We start from the raw sequence: 19,553 nt of genomic DNA on the forward strand, positions 1-19,553 counted from the left end.
AATCTCGGTAATAAAACAATAATGTTCTGATGATTCGTATACGTCAGTTGTTAAATACTTTCAAACTCCAGGATTAAGAAGGATCTTTCAGGACACCAGCCATCCTTACAGAGGATCTAATTTCTTTATTTACTCTATTGTTTTTAAGAGCAATATTGTTAAAGGCAGAGGCAAGGGACAACGACAATACCCTAGCGTCCAGGGTCCCTCTCCATCAAGTTAGGAACAGGGAGGGCCAGGTAATGGCTGATGATGACTCAGCAGGTATACCTATAGGCATTCCTAAAAGCCCATCCTTAGCTCACAAGGATGGTGAGGTTGCAGACACTACAAGAAACTATCGAGCATGAAGGAGTCTCCAACCCTCCCCCAACAGGCAGGGACTTTTCCCATAGGCTACCAAAATCCCAAAAGAGTTTCGATCTGTTTTTCATGCAACACCTAAAATAATATAAGGATACTAATTATATATATTCACTGGTCGTATACCGCACGTGTATCTCTAGCTCTCTCCCGCACTGATAATAGAAAAAAAACCTATTTAAGCTTACCATTGCATGTTTTACACTGTTTGTATTTATGTGCCATTCTTGTCTTCAACTGTTTGTATATAAGCTCGTTATCATATTGAATAAAGTCACTTACATTAACCAAGCCTATCTGGTAATACCTAACAGCTACCTTGCGACAGTGGCATTAGATTTGGAGTGCAGAGTTTTGTTTGAAAATATAGGGGGTCACTTCCTCCCGTATATGAAATCTTTAACTTCTGGTATTTCTAATATTCTGGCTATTACAGTAATTGACACAAAAGGTGTTCAGAAAGTTTTAGAAGATCTTAACTCAACCAATACATTACTTTTACTATTTTCAGAGGCTTTTATCAAAAAGCAAAAATGTATAGGATCCATAAAGCTGGTTTCTATCATAATGATATCTGGTCGCAAAGAGGTAGATAGATTAGCAACAGATTGTGCAGATTAATTACCGCCAAGGAGACGTTCTCTTTTGTGAAGTGGCTTATTGTCAGCTATCAAGAGATCACAGTGTATTACTTGGCCTCTTAGGATGAAAATAAAATGAGGGTGATGAAAAGGGGTAAAACTTCTTGAAAGAAGCACTTCATGAATGACGGAAACTACCCATACTATAATAAATGGTTATTCCTCTAATTTAATGATCCACTCATGTTTGCTTTCTCTCAAAGACTCTTAAATAGGGATGACAGGTTATGGCCTCCTCGCAGCTTTGAAATTTTCCCCTGGGGGTAAATTTCAAGTTCCCAGGGGGGATATATTTACACTATATATTTACAATATAGTTGGACTTTCAACTGGGCTCCCCAAGGTACTAGGAGACTTGGAGGACCCAGACCTACATGGCTGAGGACTATAAAGCGGGAAGTAGGAAATGACGAATGGAGAAGTATTGATTTAAAACCTCAAGATAAAGACAATTGGCGAAATCTAACTGAGGCCCTTTGTGTCAATAGCTGTGGGAGGAGATGATGATGATGATGATGTCTAACAATATAAATAATCTCAAAAAGAGTATGTTTGTTGCAGATGTAACTAGCCTATATGTTTATCAGTATATTTGTACATCTTTAAAATAAATAATTTAACAGACTACTTTTTACTACTCTTTCCCTCACACATAGAGTTAGCTTCTAAACCTTTAAATATGCTTAAAATGCCTACCCCTTAAAATACCCTAAAAACACAACACCTTTGGAAACATTAATCTTATATTTGAATGGAATACATGCCTGATAGCTTGGTATACTAAAAACAAATACCTTTATTACGAAACATTAAAATAAAATATCCTTTTTAATAGCAATTTCCGTAATAAAACAATGGCTGGATATCACAATCGCCGTCCAGTATCAAAATACATGTGAAATCGTATAAAATCAAATGACAGGCTTACAAAAACAGCGTATTTTGAGCAATGGTTAATGATTTTTCTCTACTCGACAGTTCAACACTTCATTTCAAGTAGCATATCACATTACTCTCGCGTTGGCGTTGGTATCAAATATATACTTATCAAGGTATATATATATATATATATATATATATATATATATATATATATATATATATATATACATATATTTACACACACACATACATATAATTATATATATATATATATATATATATATATATATATATATATTTATATATATATATATATACATATATATTATAGACTCCAGCACCGGAAAATAGACCAGTGAATTAAGGAAATAAAGAACTAAAAAACTATAAGAGAAGTAATGAATGACTAAAACAAACTATATTAATGAAAGTATTATTATAAAATAGATGTTTCAAATATAAACTATAAATAGAGAGTTGTCATCATGTTCAATATAAAAACATTCACTGCAAGTTTCAACTTTCAAAGTCTCACGAATTCAACTGCCTGATTAGGAAGAGCATTCCAAAATTTGATTATAGCTTGAATAAGAGAGAGAGAGAGAGAGAGAGAGAGAGAGAGAGAGAGAGAGAGAGAGAGAGAGAGAGAGAGAGAGAGAGAGAGAAATATGTAAATATATTTAAAATATATATGGTCCTAAAACTGGATTCAAGCATATAAATAAAGGCAGAGAGAGAGAGAGAGAGAGAGAGAGAGAAGAGAGAGAGAGAGAGAGAGAGAGAGAGAGAGAGAGAGAGAGAGAGAGAGAACAAATATCAATAAGCTGACACAGATGTAATTGTTCCGGCATTAATACAAGTTGGATAACTTTCAAAATCAATAACTTGGAAGTGAGGGAAAGGATTATTATGAAACTATTGAGGTCACGGCTTATGATATATATAAAATGCCTACCTACGCTTCAGTCACACAGTTCCAATCCGGACCTTTGCTTCCAAAGTGATCAATACCACGTTATCTGATAATGTTCTCCTCTGTAAGTTTTATATTCTCTCTCTCTCTCTCTCTCTCTCTCTCTCTCTCTCTCTCTCTCTCTTACTTTTCTTGTCTCAATTCATTAATATGCTTGAATCCAGTTTTTAGGATCATTGATATTGTAAATATATTTACACATTTATTGTTCTCTCTCTCTCTCTCTCTCTCTCTCTCTCTCTCTCCTCTCTCTCTCTCTCTCTCTCTCTCTCTCTCTCTCTCTCTCTCTCTCTCTCGTCATGTAACAGGCAAACATAATAAGATCAATTAAGTCGAGAAATTCTGATTCTTTTGCTTGAGGGTACAGTCAGGCTCACTATTCTATTTGTTAATTTATTTCCTTTCCTCAATGGGCAATTTTCCCTGTTGGAACCCTTGGGCATATAGCATTCTGCCTTTCCAACTAGGGCTGTAGCTTAGATAATAATAATAATAATAATAATAATAATAATAATAATAATAATAATAATAATAATAATAATAATAATAATTTAAATATCTACTTCTAGGTGATAGTGCTTCTGACACTGGTAGGCGTCGCCTTATCCGACCCTGAAGCAGATGGAGGCTACGGCCATGGAGGAGGAAAACATGGATATGGCGTAAGCTAACCTAAGATATTTATAACTAGAATAAATTATATCAGTTTTAAAGAAATATATATAAAAAATATCTTAAAATTTGAGTTTTTGTTATGCAGCGGGGTAAAATAATATTTCAATTTCTGTAGGAACCTCTGCCATATTACTACGGTTACCACGTCAGCGGAGACTACAAAGGACCCCACTTCCACCACGACGAGAAGTCCGACGGAAAGGCCGTTTACGGATCCTACGAAGTCGCTCTTCCCGACGGACGCAAGCAGCACGTAAGAAAGAATCCATTATTTCAAGTTTATAACATCTTCGATACAGTAATTTACGGAATCTGTAACTTTACGACGCAAGCAATTTTAATGGTACTCTTGATTACATAATCTGATAAAATATGCATAAAAGCAAACACTTTTAATATCTCTATTCCTTTTTGTCTTTTTCCTTAGGTGAAATATTCAGCTGATCACTACAAAGGCTTCGTGGCCCACGTCAGCTACAAAGGAAAGGCTCAACATCCTTCCTATTACGGACCTGCCGTCGTTTTCGACCACAAGGGAGGATACCACTGATGATATAATCTCCATAAATAAATCCGATTTGCCTCGCCTCGATTATTTACGATTATAATCTAATCGAATAAAACAGTAACCCGAAAATTCATTATCTCATTTCTCCCGTACCATTATTATTACTAACTAAATACTTACTAGTTGGAAAAGCAGGATGCTATAAGCCCCAGGGTTCCAACAGGGAAAATAGCATAGTGACGAAAGGAAATAAAGAAATTAATAGAACAGTGTGCCTGAGTGTACCCTAGAGCAAGAGAACTCTAACCCAATACAGTGGAAGACCATGCTATAGAGGCTATGGCGCTACCCAAGAATAGAGAACAATGGTTAGATTTTAGCGTGTCCTTCTCCTAGAAGAACTTCTTACCATAGCTAAAGTTACTTCTACCCATATCAAGATGAGCGTAGCAACTGAACAATTAGAATAGTGGTTAACTCCTTGAATGAAGAAGAATCTTTAGGTTATCTAAGTGTTGTCAGGTGTATTAAGAAAGAGGAGATTGTGTAAAGAATAGGCCAGACTATTCGGTGTATGTGTAGGCCAAGGAAAAAGGAGCCGAAACCAGAGAGGCATCCAATGTAGAGTGACTGGTCCCTTTGGCAACCTACTACCTCATCATCATCTCCTCCTACGCATATTGACGCAAAGGGCATCGGTTTGATTTCGCCAGTCGTCTCTATCTTGATCTTTTAAATTAATACTTCTCCAATTATCATTTCCCACTTCACACTTTATAGTTATCAGCCATGTACGCCTGGGTCTTCCAACTCTTCCAGTGTCTTGTGAAGCCCAGGTAACAACTACCTATAGGGTGTTTAAAATTTCAATTGACACAATTGTGCAAAAATTCAATAGTCTTAAGCACCCAAGCACTCACTCTAATAGGGTTCCAATATCTATATATTTGAAGGTTGTACTACTCTGGTGTTATTATTTAAAATGGAAATAGACGTATGACATATACAACTAAAATCCTCTTGTGCCACACCCTTTCAAGGGAACTAAACGTATTACATATAATATATAATCGCTATGAAGATTCCGGGCGAAATAAGCCCCACCTCCTGATGACGTCATGGCCAATCACGTTGTCTCCCACGTTAACTGCGGCCACAATACATCCCCTTACCAATTTCAAACTATACTAACTTATAATCACTTTAAAGGGATGTGTTGTGACTGCTGTTAACGCAGGAGACAACATTATTGGCTATGACGTCATCAGGGGTGGTGCTTACTTCGCCCAGAATGTCTGCACCGACTATAGACGTATAACATAGAATTCAGATATCTCTAATCCTCCTGTGGCACACTCACATTCGGCTCACATTCAAGTTTTCTCATATTGAGTACTTCCCTCCAGCAAGAGGTCATTGTGGGACTTCATTGAGAATCAAGCTTTTTCTGCAACGCAAGGCCTGTGAAACATGTATATGTGCATAAAAAGACCATAAATAGACGCGAGTGGAAGGATATATCTGAGGCCTTTGTCCTGCTGTAGGTTAGTTACGGTTGATAATGATATATACAGAAAAAGTAACTAAAAATGAACACTGTGGTAAGTATACCAGTGCATATTTATATGTATTAAAGACAAAATCTGAAAAGTATCACAAACAATAATTATAATCATTTTGACCCGTCTCCTCTATACTCTACAGCATATGAAATATTTCCAAATATCCAACCCTGAGTCCCTCCGCCATGCCAGGAGGGGACTATTCAAGGGAAATATGACATTTTAAAGCTGAGCCTTATCACAATGTTGGTTATTTGGACAGTGCAATTTAGGTCAGAATTATTACGACGAACAAAATAGAAAAATCACAGGGCCCTCTCCCGGTTTAACCTTTAATAAAGGTTAAAAGGTTTTTAAAAGCCTATCATGAATGGCAGGGGCAAGGGACAATGACATTGCCCTAGCAAACAGTACAATACCCTCGAGAGTAACATATATAAATATGATCAGAGCCCAAAGCCCCTCTCAACCCAAACTAGGACCATGGAGGGCCAGGCAATACTCTCTCATGAATGAGTGAATAATTTTGACAGTAAGGGTAATTAAGCATTCAATTGAAATGTATCACAATGCACATATTTGCTGTAGCTAGGACACCATTATTGTAAGAAAGTAAACAAATTATCATTGCATTATCTTGAATTACCAGCATACACACACAGAAGCATGTACATTATTGGCCAATGGCAGCAAATATCAATATCTATAAATGTAATAAGTATGTTCGTTTCATCAAATGAAATATTGATTCGCTAATAAAAAAAAAAGGGGGGGGGGGATGAAAAACTAGATCAGACTCATCGGTTTGTGAGAAGTTGCGTGATCTGATGTACTGTATGTAGCGTGCAGTAAATATCATAATCTTCGATAATATTCAAGGCTTATTAATGAGATCATTAAAAAAAAAAAAAAAAAAAATTAATAATGCTTGGCCATTCAATTAGCATATAAAGGTTAGAAGTAACTGTCTGTCTGTCTTCAGTTCCATCACAATAGATGCTCACCAGAACATCAGTCGAGAAAGCCCAACCTACCACTGTGGTGCCCAAACGCAGCAGTCAATAGCTTAAACTTAAGATCCCGGGCTCGGATCGATCTGCTGCCATGCGAACGCTAGGCGAACATGTTACTACCGTACTAGCAAGGAGGCTCAATAGATACAAATACAGTACGACAATAAAAAAAAGGCTGTAATTAATGAAACTTAGTCAATAATCAACACCAAGTTCTCTCAAAGAAAGCATGAAAAAATGAATTGGGGTTAAGGTTTTAGTAATTCCTTTGTGGTTAACAGACATAGTACAAAAACAGTATACTCTACCTGCATACGTGACTTTTTTTTCCTTACAAGTATATTTCCAAAAGAATGACTACATGCAAAAGAATCTACATGCAAGACAATCTACATGAATAGATGACTATAGATAATTGTATAAGTTACAATTTTATAGACGGTCAATAGACATTAGGAAATTTAAAAATGTGAAACTCATATATACATACATTCATACATATATACATACACACATACATATGTTTATATATATATATATATATATATATATATACATATACACGCAGTATATATGTATATATACGTATATATATGTATATATATATATATATATATATATATATATATATATATATATATATATATATATATATATATATACACACATATACAAATATATATCAAAATATATATATATCTGGAGAGTGAGGGAAAGGCCAAAGAACGATGACAAAGGCTGGGAAAATATGAATCATAATATGTGTATATATAAGATTCCTGAGACACTTAGAACTAACAGTTAATTCTCGACATCTGACTACTTAACATATCTTGTAATCCACGAGGAAAATGTTTTACAGTGTGAGTTTTTCTAATCTGTCGTTCAAATGGTTGATTAAAAAAGTTTGTATATATATATATATATATATATACATACATATATATATATATACATATATATATATATATACATATATATATATACATATATATATATATATATATATATACTGTATATATATATGATGAGTATAACAGCAGAATGGTATAACCTTTACAGTCATATACCCAAAATGACTGTTCTTTAAAAAGAGAACGAGTAGTGGTCATATCTCTACACCTTATACATACATATATATATATATATATATAATATACACACACTTTAATAAAATATAGTTTACATTGCCAATCAAAATATAATTGTACTATAACTACCTGTATATAATATATATAAACACATTTATATATATATATATATATATATATATATATAAATATATATATATAAATAAATAAATATATATATATATATATATATATATATATATAAACCCTTTTACGCTATTTACAGGTGGTGATAACCCTCTTAATGGCAGTCGTAGCCCTGTCGGACCCCGAAGCTGACGGTGGCTATGGACACGGCGGGGGAAAACACGGCTATGGCGTAAGACTTACAAACGATTCCTCAAAATTCACATAACTCATTACCAAATATGAATGTACATTAGTGTCTTCGTAAATAACTATTCATAAAATCTTGTATCTTCGTAAAATAACTCATTCATAAAATCGTGTATCTTCGAAAAAAACTCAATTCATATAATCTTGTATCTTCGAAAATAACTCATACAATCTTGTATCTTCGAAAATAACTCATTCATAAAATCTTGTATCTTCGAAAAATAACCCATTCCTAAAATCTTGTAACTTTGAAAAATAACTCAATTCATATCTGGTATCTTAGAAAAATAACTCAATTCATATCATCTTGTATCTTCGAATAATAACTCATTCATAAAATCTTGTATCTTTGCAAAAAAACTCATTCATAAAATCTTGTATCTTCGTAAAATAAACTCATTCATATCATCTCGTATCTTCGAAAAATAACTCATTCATAAAATCTTGTATCTTAAAAAATAACTCAATTCATAAAATCTGGTATCTTCGAAAAATAACTCATTCATATCATCCTCTATCTTCGAAAAATAACTCGATTCATAAAATCTTGTATCTTTGCAAAATAACTCATTCATAAAATCTGGTATCTTCGTAAAATAACTCATTCATAAAATCTGGTATCTTCGAAAAATAACTCAATTCATATCATCTTGTATCTACGAAAAATAACTCGATTCATATCTTGTATCTTCGTAAAATAACTCATTCATAAAATCTTGTATCTTCGTAAAATAACTCATTCATAACATCTTGTATCTTCGAAAAATAACTCAATTCATAAAATCTTGTATCTTCGAAAAATAACTCAATTCATATCTTGTATCTTCGAAAAATAACTCATTCATAAAATCTTGTATCTTCGTAAAATAACTCATTCACAAAATCTTGTATCTTCGTAAAATAACTCATTCATACAATCTTGTATCTTAGAAAAATAACTCCATTCATATCTTGTATCTTCGAAAAATAACTCGATTCATATCATCTTGTATCTTCGAAAAATAACTCAATTCATATCTTGTATCTTCGAAAAATAACTCAATTCATAAAATCTTGTATCTTCGAAAAATAACTCGATTCATATCTTGTATCTTCGAAAAATAACTCAATTCATATCATCTTGTAACTTCGAAAAATAACTCAATTCATATCATCTTGTAACTTCGAAAAATAACTCAATTCATATCTTGTATCTTCAAAAAATAACTCATAAAATCCTGTATCTTCGAAGAATAACTAATTCTTAACATTATGTATCTTCGTAAAATAACTCAATTCATATCATCTTGTATCTTAAAAAAATAACTCAATTCATATCATCTGGTATCTTCGAAAAACAGGTTATTCATAAAATCTTGTATCTTCGAAAAATAACTCATTAATAAAATCTGGTATCTTCGTAAAATAACTCATTCTTAACATGCAAATTCCTTTGCAGGAGCCCCTTCCTTATTACTATGGATACCACGTGAACGGCGACTACAAAGGGCCTCATTTCCACCAGCAGGAGAAGTCCGACGGAAAGGCTGTTTACGGTTCCTACACTGTTGCGCTTCCCGACGGGCGTAAACAACACGTAAGTCAGTCATAATAGTTTTTTTATAAAAATTATAGCTTTGGATTTATGTGATGATGATGATGATGATTATTATTATTATTATTATTATTATTATTATTATCATATTACTATATTATATATTATCTTCATTATTATTATTAATATTATTATCATTAGTATTAAATAATACTATCATCATAATATTAATATATTATATATTAATATCTTTATTATTATTATTATTATTATTATTATCATTATTATTATTATTTTTATTATCATCATTATTATTATAATAATAATAATAATAATAATAATAATAATTATTATTATTATTATTATTATTATCATCGTTATTACAATTATTATTACTAGCTAATCTACAACCCTAGTTGATAAAGCAGGATGCTATAATCCCAAGGGCTCCAACAGTGAATATACCCCAGTGAGGAAAGGTAATGAGGAAATATATAATTAAACCTACTTCATTACACTTAATATTTTCAATTATTCTCAGGTGGAATATTCAGCCGATCACTATAAAGGCTTCGTGGCCCACGTCAGCTACAAGGAAAGGCTCAACATCCATCCTATTACGGACCTGCCGTCGTTTTCGATCATAAAGGATACCATTAATAAAACTCTCATCAAATTGTAAACTAATTTTCTGATTGATATGTTAAGTAATCGATGTATGCATTTGTTTATGACTAAAATAAATATATATTTATAAACGACGATTTATTTGTTTGTTTTATCACCAACAAAATGAAGTTAGGAACAACAAACCACTATTCAATAAAATTTATCAAGGCTAGATCTACCATTGATAAGCTTCTGACTCGTTTCTAAATATAAAAATAAAACGAGTCATATAAGAATAATTTTGGAGATAAAATCAACAGAAACATTAGTACCTGGATACTGCTTATCCTTTGAACAGCTAATGTCTGCAATATAAGGCACTAATTGTTTGGCGTACATTTTTAAAATACCCTGCGGAAAATGACCACTCAATTAAAGGCTGTGAACTCATTGGTAGAAAAATAATACACCTCATAAAGCCAATTATTATTATTGGTATACTTGCCAAGGTACAACCCTAGTTGGAAAAGCAGGGAGCGATAAGCCCAGGGCTCAAACAGGAAAAAATAGCCTAGTGAGAAAGGAAAAAAGGAAAATAAAATATTTTAAGAACAGTAACAACATTAAAATGAATATTTCCTATATAAACAATAAAAACTTTAACGAAACAAAAGGAAGGGAAATAAGATCGAATAGAGTGCTCGAGTGCACCATCAAGCAAGAGAACTCCACTCCAAGACAGTGGAAGACCATGGTATAGAGGCTGTGACACTACCATAGACTAGAGAACAATGATTTGATTATGGAGTGTCCATAATTTCTAACCCCGTGGGGTACAGGTTATGACAATAATACCACGTATAAATGCAATATCCTCGTTTTCCACAGAGCATTAAACATAGTTCCTCCAATCCCTTGACCTAATTCCATCTACAATGTAAATCAACAAGTAGATATAAACCTGTGCACGTGGAATAAATTTTATTTTCTTATTACACATAAAATGTCTACCAAATATGAATTACATAGAAAATGTAATAGTAATAATCTTTATAGTTTTTAACAATACAGAAACACTGGGACAAATTACTGATATTATTATTATTATTATTATTTGCTAAGCTACAACCCTAGTTGGAAAAGCATGATGCTATAAGACCAGGGGCTCCAACAGGGATTATAGCCCATTGAGAAAAGGTAAAACAGAAAATAAAATATTCTAAGAGTAACAACATTAAAATAGATAGATATCTGCTATATAAACTAAAAAACTTCAACAAAACAAAGAGGAGGAGAAATAAGATAGAATAGTGTAACCGAGTGTACCCTCAAGCAAGAGAACTCTTTACCACAAGACAGTGGAAGACCATGGTACAGAGCCTATGGCACTACCCAAGACTAGAGAACAATGGTTTGATTTTGGAGTGTCCTTCTCCTAGAAGAGCTGCTTACCATAGATAAAGAGTCTCTTCTACCCTTACCAAGAGGAAAGTGGCCATTGATATATGGTATTATAAAGATCACTAACATATTCATCACATCAAGAAAGAATCGTGAAAGTTAAACATCCTCTTAGAGACTGACATAAATGAAAATCGATATACATAAAATATTCCATAGAAAACAAAAGGAATCCAAAACAAACATTTGTCCATGATATTCTGATCAATGTTTACCTGACCACTGAATAATTTACGCGTCTTCCGAGAAGGTTACGAAAACAAAGAAAATATTTGATTTCTTCTCCCTATTTGTCCATTACACGTCCTCTGGGGAGTATTCTATCCTTAATTTTTAATTCTACGGTTAACATTTACTTTAAGAAGCAGGTTACAGGTTTCAAAGGTATTAAAGGTCACTCATGAATGACAGGAGCATGGGAGAGTGACAAGGTCCTAACAAGCAGGACAATGCCCAATATATATATATATATATATATATATGATCAGCGCCCAAGGCACCTCTCCACCCAAGCTACGACCAGGGAGGGATAGGCAATGGATACTGATGACTCAGTATCGATATATATATATATATATATATACATACATATATATATATATATATATATACGATCAGCGCCCAAGCCCCCTCTCCACCCAAGCTACGACCAGGGAGGGATAGGCAATGGATACTGATGACTCAGTAGGTAGACCTACAGGCTCCCTCAAACATCCCATCCTTAGTTTACAAGGAGGGTGAGGTTGCAACCACTAAAGGAACTAACAAATTTGAGCGGGACTCGAACCCCAGTTTGACGATCATCAGACAGGGAATTTATCAATTAGGCAGCCACAACCCTCTTTTTACATATTGACTTTCTATAATGTGAAAGATTTCATTTTTTAAATTGTCTTACTGGAACTTGCACACATTTAGAGTGAACTACTACACTAACCTGCAACCTCAAAAACTCTCAATACAATTCATATTTTATCTGTAATCTAACAACAGCCAAATTCCTTGTTTTAAATTGTTTTCACAAATCACGAACGTCATCTTACGTCTTTTGAAATTTTTCATATTTACCTTATGTATCCTAGAATATTTGTGCCTCTTTCCGTCAATATGCGTAGGAGGAGATGATGATGACCCTACTATATTTATTCTTGTTATGAACAAACTACATAATTAAAGCATAAAGTAAACGTAAACATGTATTCGCAGGAAATGTTTTTTCGAGCAAAACATAAAAATAATCTTAGTCGTAAAACGTTGCCTTTAACGAGAGAGAGAGAGAGAGAGAGAGAGAGAGAGAGAGAGAGAAGACTTCAAATGTCGATATGAAAACTTGCCAAGACCAAACAAATCATATGATACATTAAGTCACAGATGTAATGTTCAAAAAGGCAATTCAGAAGTTAATCAATTTCAAAATGAACTTTCTGACATCAAATACAAAACGGAATCAACAACGAAACCCGATACTTTAGATACAAACAAACACTGACGTTAATACTTCCTACGCTCTCCAAACCATTTCATTGTAATAGAGGAGTAAAACTAAAAGAAAAACAAAAGATAAAACAAACAGCGCAACTTGTTTTGTAACCTTTGACCTATATGAATAAATAATCTGGGTTCTGGAATGCCATTAATTATGCATATGAAGTGACAATCTATTTTTCGAACACACTTTTTCTATTTCTGCTAAAAAAAACCGCGAGATGATTTTAAATTAAACACAAACCCGCACCACATTTTACATTATATATATATATATATATATATATATATAATATATATATGTATATATATATATATGTATATATATATTCATATATATACCTATCTATCTATCTATCTAACTTTATAATACTTTATATATATAAAATACTTTATATATATATATATATATATATATATATATTACTTTATCATTCTTCACAATTAAAAAGATGGGAGGAACCTTTTCATCTCTACCTACTTAACCACGGGCCCAAAACCCCTCACACGAAAGATTTTGATGAATCCCTCACACGCCAGCATTCAATTATATACTGGATATATATATATATATATATATATGGGGGTGTGTGTGTGTGTATACAGAGAGAGAGAGAGAGAGAGAGAGAGAGAGAGAGAGAGAGAGGTGTATGTATGCATATGAAAGTGTGTATACTACAGGCTTAACATTGTTCACGTCAGTACCGGCAAGCATCCCATCACAACGTGCCACACTGTAAGCATACCACCACCACGTGCCACACTGTAAGCATACCACCACCACGTGCCACACTATAAGCATACCACCACCACGTGCCACACTGTAAGCATACCACCACCACGTGCCACACTGTAAGCATACCATCACCACGTGCCACACTGCAAAATATTTCACTCAGGATTTCAAATAAGCTCCATGACGTAGCATCTGGTCCATGACTCTGCGATTATTATAAAAGAATGACAATCACTCACGAAAAACGTTCAGGAAACGTGATCATCTCGTAAACGTACCAAGCTTTATGACGAGAGCGGATAACAAGGGGGCATATCTCGAGAGTATATAACGGGAGACATGATGGCTAATCATCAGTTCATTCTGATCATTCGACTGAAGAACAATCTTCCGAACGAACAAGGGAAAATGTTTTACAGTGTTAGTCGAACATCAGGTTTTTTTCGTCATATAAAATAACACTTGTTTGATAGGAAAATAATGATTCAGAGTTCAAAAGTAAAATTTGAGAATATATTAATATATCTGTTTATCCATACGAATATATACTGAAAATTTCTGTAGGTGGTATTTTATAAAATAACACTTTAGGAGTTTGATAAGGACAATAATTATTGAAAGTTCAAACATAAAAATTTCTAATATAATAGTTATCTGTACAATTCTATAAAATTACACTTTAAGAGTTTGATAACAAGGAAAATAATTATTGAAAGTTTAAACGTAAAATTTTTTAATAGCATTATATATATATATATAATTCTATAAAACTAATACTTTAGAATTTAATAACAAGGACAATAATTATTGAAGGTTCAAACGTAAAATTTTTTAATATAATTATATATGTATAATTCTATAAAAATAACACTTTAGAGTTTAATAACAAGGACAATAATTATTGAAAGTTTAAACGTAAAATTTTTTAATATAATTATATATACTGTATAATTCTATAAAAATTACACTTTAGAGTTTGATAAGGACAATAATCATAGAAAGTTCAAACGTAAATTTTTTAAATATAATAATAAATACAGTACAATTCTATCATACTATATCTCTTATCAGGTGGTAGTACTTTTTGGCACTGGCAGGCGTCGCCATTTCGGACCCTGAAGCTGATGGAGGCTATGGACACGGCGGAGGAAAACATGGATACGGAGTAAGTAAAAGGGTAAAAAAAAAAAAAAAAATTACATACACTGTTATAAAAAGTAATTTTAATCGGAAATGCTTCGTAAAAATATTCTGTTCTCAGTCGTATTTCAGTAAAATACAGGCGACCGTAATTTTACCTTTATTATTATCTTTTACGGGTTGGTGACCGTAACATCACTTTTATGTCAATTTAACCGTTTTTTAAACGGTAAAAATCCTGGAATTAATGTTGCCAGACACTTACCGTTTTTTTAATGCAAATTTCTAAGTATCGTTTTATGAAAAAGTTAGATATGTTATCTCAATCGTACAAACAATTATCAATTGTTCAACAGAGCCTCTAATTCAATATAAATTTACAGGAACCTTTACCATACTATTACGGATACCACGTCAGCGGCGACTACAAAGGACCCCACTTCCACCACGACGAGAAGTCCGACGGAAAGGCCGTTTACGGATCCTACGAAGTCGCTCTTCCCGACGGACGCAAGCAACACGTAAGAAAGAATCCATTATTTCAAGTTTATAGCATCTTTGATACAGAAATTTACGGAGCCTGTAACTTTACGGTACAAGCAATTTTGAGGGTACTGTTGTTTACATAATCTGATAAATATGCATGAAAGCAAACACTTTTAATATCTCTATTCCTTTTTTTTTCCTTAGGTGAAATATTCAGCCGATCACTACAAAGGCTTCGTGGCCCACGTCAGCTACAAAGGAAAGGCTCAACATCCTTCCTATTACGGACCTGCCGTCGTTTTCGACCACAAGGGAGGATACCACTGATAAACTTTCCTTTATTTTCATTTCTGACAATATGAGGCGTATATGATATATATGTATGTAATTACTGTATTTGTTCAATAACAATGATACAATAACTAAGAAAATCGTTTATTTTCCTTTAATACACGGAACGGAAAAATCTTCCTTTATTTTCATTTCTGACACTATGAGGCGTATATGATATAAGTGTATGTAATTAATGTATTTGTTCAATAACAATGATACAATAACTAAGAAAATTATGTATTTTCCTTTAATACAAGGAACGGAAAAATCTTCATCAAATAAACTATTAGAAAAAAAAATACGTTATACAACTCACATTAATCAAGTTCCAGCAGAAAAATACATAAAAGAATAATTAACTCTGGAAATGACCTAGAGAGTTTTTAAAAAAAAAAAAAAATCATGAAGTCAAATACTTAAAACATTCAGAGGAAAAGATTCAAAACTAATTTAAGAGTAAAAATGTAATGTAAAAATCTAGTTGCATTTTTCTCTAGTGAATGAATATTTATCACGAACGACAGAAAATTCTGAAAGGTCAAAGCTGAGTGATTCTGAAATCTCGACACATATTGCGACATGAGTAAAAAATACTGAAATTTTAATATGAAATGTGTTACCTACTTGAAAGGAAAAAAATTAATCATTTTGGAGGGGAGGAATGTCCTTATCAAAACTTTTTTTCTCAAGTCTTGCACAATGTTTTACATCTTTCCTTAAGCCCTGATAACTGATCTTTCTCACAAATTAAATAACAAGAAATATACTACATATTCATTCTGGATATGAAACCCTGATAATGAATCTTTCTTACAAATTAAAAAACAGGAAATATAATATATATTTCATTCTGGATATGAAACCCTGATAATCTTTCTCACAAGTTAAATAACAAGAAATATACTATATATTTCTTTTTGGATATGAAACCCTGATAATTAATCTTTCTCACAAATTAAATAACAGGAAATATACTATATATTTCTTTTCGGATATGAAACCCTGATAATCAATCTTTCTCACAAATTAAATAACAAGAAATATACAATATATTTCTTGCTGGATATGAAAAACCAGATAATTATTCATTTTCACAAATTAAATAACAAGAAATATACAATATATTTCTTGCTGGATATGAAACCCTGATAATTAACCTTTCTCACAAATTAAATAACAAGAAATAAACTATATATTTCTTGTTGGATATGAAACCCTGATAATTAATCTTTCTCACAAGTTAAATAACAAGAAATATACTATATATTTCTTTTTGGATATGAAATCCTGATAATCAATCTTTCTCACAAATTAAATAAGAGGAAATATACTCTTTTTTTTTGGATAGGAAATCCTGATAATTAATGTTTCTCACAAATTAGGTAACAAAAAATATATAATATATTTCTTGTTGGATATGAAACCCTGATAATTAATCTTTCTCACAAATAAAATAAAAGGAAATATACTATATATTTCTTTTCGGATATGAAACCCTGATAATCAATCTTTCTCACAAATTAAATAACAAGAAATATACAATACATTTCTTGCTGGATATGAAACCCTGATAATTAATCTTTCTCACAAGTTAAATAAAAGGAAATATACTATATATTTCTTTTCGTATATGAAACCCTGATAATTAATCTTTCGCACAAATTAAATAACAAGAAATATACAATATATTTCTTGTTGGATATGAAACCCTGTTAATTAATCTTTTTCACAAATTAAATAACAGGAATATACTATATATTTCTCTTCGGATATGAAACCCTGATAATTAATCTTTCTCACAAATCAAATAAGAGGAAATATACTATTCTTTTTGGATAGGAAATCCTGATAATTAATCTTTCTCACAAATTAAATAACAGGAAATATACTATATATTTCCTTTAGGATATGAAACCCTGATAATTAATCTTTCTCAAAAATGAAATAACAAGAAATATACTATATATTTCTTTTCGGATATGAAACCCTGATAATCAATCTTTTTCACAAGTTAAATATATAACAAGAAATATACAATATATTTCTTGTTGGACATGAACCCCTGATAATTAATCTTTCTCACAAGTTAAATAACAAGAAATATACAATATATTTCTTGATGGATATGAAACCCTGATAATTAATCTTCTCACAAATAAAATAACAAGAAATATACTATATACTTCTTGTTGGATATGAAACTCGGCGTTCTTTGAATATAAGACCATACTTATGACTGGATCATTAATTAAGTTGTTTTCTGTGACTACAGAATTAATCAGGTGGTTTTCTATGTGTTTTAACACATAACATATTTGGAAATTAATGATAAATCTTAGCATTCTGGTTATTTGTTACTGTGACCAGCTGTGAAATTATCTTCCTAATCAGGTAATTGAATCGGGAGAACTTCATAGTTCAAACTTGCAGCAAATGTTTTAATGTTGAACAGGCTGACATTAGTCTTTCTATAACTTATATATGAGATATCTGTTTAGCTGTTGTTACTGTTTTTAAAATATTTTATTCTAATTGTTCATTATTTCTCAACTTGTTTATTTCCTTATTTCCTTTCCTCACTGGGTTATTTTTCCCTGTTGGAGCCCTTGGGCTTATAGAATCTTGCTTTTCCAACTGGAGTTGTAGCTTAGCTAATAATAATAATAATAATAATAATAATAATAATAATAATAATAATAATAATAATAATAATAATAATAAATGATAGTTTAAACCTCTGCAAAATATATTAAAAACTCTATGGTGCCAACCCATATAATTTCACTTCAAGACTCCTAGGTTGGTTAAACAAGTCTGAATAAGTCATTCCTCAAAAAGTTTAACTTAAACTAACAGCCTTGATAATAGGAAGGAATATTGCCATGCATAATTTCAATTTACAAAGAGATAGTTGTATAAAATATGTAAAGCAAAAGCCATTAACTTAAGGAAATACTTGGATATCTACACAGGGTAAATAAAATATAACAATATAAAGAACCAATGTTACGATTTTGTAAGGTTTTCCTATAATTCTGTTCAGACTATTCATCTGATACATTTTAATCCAAAAATATGGTATTAAACTCTATCTTACTGGAAAAGGGGAGAGTGTAAGCTATGAAAATACTTTCTACATAAATTCCATGATGTTTTATATACGCGAGACAAGCTTTGTACAACTCGAAATATCTAAATATTAATAGCATCATCATTTTCAATTGCTCGCCTACAGCTATGGAGGAATTTGGAATTTTAAACCTGAAATAAAATTGAATAAGTTTAAGAGAAAGTCATAAATGAAACGGTGTTTGAACTTCTGTACTTGGTAGAAATATAGATCACATAGGTTACTTTACAAGAGCAATAACTTTACATGGTTAAAAGAAAAGTGGGAATAAAATGGTGAAAATATTACATTCAATTCAATTTAATATCCTTTCCTCGAATCACTAACTAAACTACCGTGTATATATATATATATATATATATATATATATGAAATTCATGATTTTAATGCATATTACAAACAAAGTCAAATTAACAAATATTTATATACTTAAGTAAATTTACTGTTTAAGAAGATCAAAAGATAAACGAGTCACAGCCTTGCCGTTCACAGAAAGCCTCTTATGTATGTTTATACACGCATACATACATACATATATATATTTATATATATATAT

At 31.8% G+C, this 19,553-nt stretch overlaps 3 pseudogenes; all 3 read left to right on the forward strand.

Moving 5' to 3' along the window:
- The first annotated feature begins 242 nt into the window (after window positions 1-242).
- On the forward strand, window positions 243-4,084 carry LOC137653007 (pro-resilin-like; annotated as a pseudogene).
- Window positions 4,085-7,468: 3,384 nt separating this feature from the next.
- On the forward strand, window positions 7,469-10,277 carry LOC137653350 (adult-specific cuticular protein ACP-20-like; annotated as a pseudogene).
- A 3,917-nt stretch (window positions 10,278-14,194) lies between these two features.
- On the forward strand, window positions 14,195-15,870 carry LOC137653008 (pro-resilin-like; annotated as a pseudogene).
- Window positions 15,871-19,553: the final 3,683 nt, after the last annotated feature.

Source organism: Palaemon carinicauda, chromosome 14 (assembly GCF_036898095.1).
Source record: "Palaemon carinicauda isolate YSFRI2023 chromosome 14, ASM3689809v2, whole genome shotgun sequence".
Taxonomy (NCBI): Eukaryota; Metazoa; Arthropoda; class Malacostraca; order Decapoda; family Palaemonidae; genus Palaemon; species Palaemon carinicauda.